Raw genomic sequence first — 2,500 nt, 5'->3', positions numbered from 1 at the left:
CGGTCGGGTCGAGGGCCCGGGGCCCGGCCGAAGCCCGGCGCCGGGCCCCCGCCCAGGCGGGCGCGGGAGCAGGGGTGGCACACGCCACACGACGGCCGAGGGAGGGCGACCGAAGCCGGCCGGCGCGCCCGCCCCCGCCCGGGACGAGGGACCGCGACCGGGGCCGAGGCCCCGGCCCGGGCCCCCCCCCCGACCCGGGGAACGGGGCGAGCGACCGGCGAGGCGGAGGTCGACCCGCGCCACACGTCGCACCGACGCCTGTCCGGGAGGGACCACCGGGCCGCGCTCGGGCGCACGCGCGCGCCGAACGGGGCAACGCCACGCGGGGAGGACGGGCTCTCCCCGACGCCGACGCCCGGGACGGACGCCTCGGGGAAGGGCCGCGGCAGGCCCGGGAAGCGAGGCGCACCCGGGGGCGCGCCGGACCGATTCGGAAGACCGGGCCGGGAGAAGACGACGAGACCCCGGGCGAGGCCGAGGCGAAGGAGAAGGCTCGAGAAAGGCGGCCGGCGGGGAAGGGGACGCCGCGGGACCCCTCGGGCGCAGCCGACCGCGGCCGGGACACACGCGGGGGGTCTCACCGCCCGCAGCCTCCGAGCGCGAAGGCGGCCCCCGCGCGGCACCCGGAGCGGCCGACTCGACCTTCGGCGATCCGCGCGGCTCCCCCACACCGCCGCCGCAGTCGCGGCCAGCCCCCCGGAACCCTCTCTCTCCCCCGCACGCGCCACAGGCCGACCCCTCAAAAAACCCCTCTCCGGGAGCCCACCGGGGCCCAACGCCGGGGGGGCCGCCGACCCGGTCCCGAAGGCGCACGCCGGGGGACGGGGACACCGGGCCGACCAGCGGCCGGCGGCGGCGCCCCCCGAGGCGGTGCCGGGTTCGGTCCCAGACGAGGCCACCACCGACGTCGAGCCGGCGAGCCGCTCGGGGAGGGGAGAGGATCGGCGGGCGGCGGGCGGGGAAGGGGCGCACAGAGAGCCAAGGGCCGGGGAACGCGAGGGCGAGGGCACCCGGGAGCCCGCAGAGCGGCGGCTCGGCGGGAGAAACCTCGGGCACGGCCGGGCCACCAGGAAAACACGGCCGCGGGATCCCACCGCCACCGACACGAGGGCGGTCCCGCGGCGCCCCGCCTGGGACGCCGGACGGCCCTCGGCACCCACCGAGACCCGCCTCACGAGCCCCGGGTCCCGCCACCGGGGGCCCCGAAGCGACCACAGCCACCAACCCGACGCCAGGGCCGCATCCATCGCTCGTCATTCTCGTCCAGCCTCCGACCCGGTCCCGCTCCGGGAGACCGGCGCGTCCCCAAGCGTGGGACGCTTTCCCGGGACCAGGCGGCCCAACCCCGCGCCCACGCGCACGCGGTCGTCGGCACCGCTCGCGACTCGGCACGGGAGCGGGCGGAGAGCCGACTCGCGGCCGAGGTGGGGGTCACGCGCCGGACGGAAGGCCGCGCACACCCACCGCTCGCGGCGGCCGCGTCCCAACCCGCTGGGACGCCGGGCCCGGCCCGGCGGGATCCTCCCCCGACTCGGAAGGGGGAGGCGCGGGCCACACTGCAGGCGACGAGCCGCGCTCGGCCACCACCGCGGTGGCCGGCGGAACCCTCGCTCTCCCCAACCTCAACCCGTCGAGGAGGAAAAGGAGGAGGGTCCTCTGCGCGCGAGTCGCTACGACAGCGCTACCGTAAAGGCAGAAGGAGACAGAGGCGGCAGGCCGGGAGATCCGGCACCCCAAGGCACACCTCTCTCAGATCGCTAGAGAAGGCTTTCTCACCGAGGGTGGGTCACACTCCCCACCCGCCAGTCGCCCCTCGTCGGGCCCGCAGAGGCGCTCGGGGACGCCCGGCGAAGGGAGGGGGCCTGCGGTACGAGGAGAAGCGCGCCTGCGGCGACCTCGAGCGTTCGCGGTCAGGGCGGGGGCCCGGCAGGCTCACAAGGCCCCCCCCGTCCACCCGCCTCCTGCGTCGCTTCCGAGGCAAAGCCACGCACGCGACCGGTCGGAGGCAGAACGGCAGCCCCTCGGCGGCCGGCCGGCGCACGCGTCACCGGCCCGAGCCCGCCGCGATCGCTCACACGGCCCTCGCGCACCCACCAGAGGGGAGCACGGGACGTGCGCTCGCCGGACCAGGCGGCGCCCTTCCCCGCGCGGGAGGGGCGCGCATCTCATCTCACTCGACCGCCTCGAACCCCACGCCGACGGGCTCCCCTCGGGACCCACGCGCGGACACCGGAGGAGGGGACGCCGGGGGTGGGAGCGACACACCACCGCTCGGCCTCGGGCACCTCAGGGACAACCCGGAGCGCTCCAGGAGCACCGCAAAGGCCCGGGCGGAGCCAACGCTCGCGCGAAACCCCCCGAGAGGGCAGCACGACGGGCCGGCGGGACGGCACCCCCACCGCCGCGGAGGGGGCCCGCCCGCAAGTCGACGACCGCGGGAGGCGAGAGCGAGGGATGCCCGCCGCGTCAGAGGACCCCGCCGACCCACCCCGCGAAGCGG

The sequence above is a fragment of the Pongo abelii genome, chromosome 16, assembly GCF_028885655.2.
Source record: "Pongo abelii isolate AG06213 chromosome 16, NHGRI_mPonAbe1-v2.0_pri, whole genome shotgun sequence".
NCBI lineage: Eukaryota > Metazoa > Chordata > Mammalia > Primates > Hominidae > Pongo > Pongo abelii.
This window is presented reverse-complemented; position numbering follows the sequence as displayed.